Consider the following 1,007-nt stretch of genomic DNA (forward strand, 5'->3'; position numbering starts at 1 on the left):
TGAGAGCGCGGCGTGCGCACCGGCTGACGAGATTATCGCGCCCTGGGACGCGCTGTCAGCTCTGCAGGCCGCGCCATCCCTCAGCCGCCGCCGCAAGTAACTCCAGAGGTGCCGCAGACCGGCAGTCCTCGGCGCCAATTCGTGCGTCGGCTGGGAAAGGAACTCGAGACGCGGTCGACTCAGAGCTCAAGTACCTAAAGAATATGTTTCACCGGTGGCATTGTACTCCAAGCTCAATCTACCCACCAGAAGCCGCATTACGAAGACTGGCGTACGTTATTTGGTGCACCACTGTTACTTATGCGTGCTCTAGGGGTAGCGTCGTTGATTAGTAGCGCAAGCGTCGTGGGGTCAAGGGTTCGAAACCCGCCACCATTTAAATTCGTCTGCCACCGTAGCTGAGTGGACAACGCGCCGGCTTGTCATGCCGGAGGGCCCGGGTTCGATTCCCGGCTGGGTTGGACACTGTCGCCGGCACGGTAGCTCGGCGTGTTCGGTAAGAGGGATAGCTACCCTCTGGATCCACGATGAACTCGAACAAGTGCATGGGACGTCAGCCTCGAACCAATAAAATTAACAAAAGAACAAAATGAGATAAAAAAATGTAAACGAAGGGTAGCGTCGTTGATAGTAGTGCAAACGTCGTGAGGTCCTGGGTTCGAAACCCGCCACCATTTAAATTTTGATTAATAATCAGCACTGGTGGCCGAATGCTTCTGGTGTAAGGCGATATTGCAAAGCCTATGATTTTTAATAACGATGCAACGTTCCTTCGGACATTCATGCATCACCTAAGAAACTATGCATCCTGATCAGCATAATACAGCCACTGCTACCGTATTTATCTACCGTTACCGGGCAGGCGACTTTCAAGTAGAAAGTCTGACCTGTACAGTAATATACATAACGGATGTACGAGTACAGTTTGAAGACGCAGTAGTAGACCTCAGTAGTCATTAGACATCGTGAGAGAGCAGAATGGGGCACTCCACGCAATTCACGGACTT

General features: G+C 51.9%; 1 non-coding gene across 1 annotated transcript; it reads left to right on the plus strand.

Annotated features, from left to right (window-relative positions):
* Positions 1–388: 388 nt before the first annotated feature.
* Positions 389–465, plus strand: Trnad-guc. The gene has a single exon. It is a non-coding gene; the product is annotated as a tRNA-Asp (tRNA).
* The last annotated feature ends 542 nt before the right edge of the window (positions 466–1,007 follow it).

Source organism: Schistocerca americana, chromosome 5, assembly GCF_021461395.2.
Source record: "Schistocerca americana isolate TAMUIC-IGC-003095 chromosome 5, iqSchAmer2.1, whole genome shotgun sequence".
NCBI classification, from domain to species: domain Eukaryota; kingdom Metazoa; phylum Arthropoda; class Insecta; order Orthoptera; family Acrididae; genus Schistocerca; species Schistocerca americana.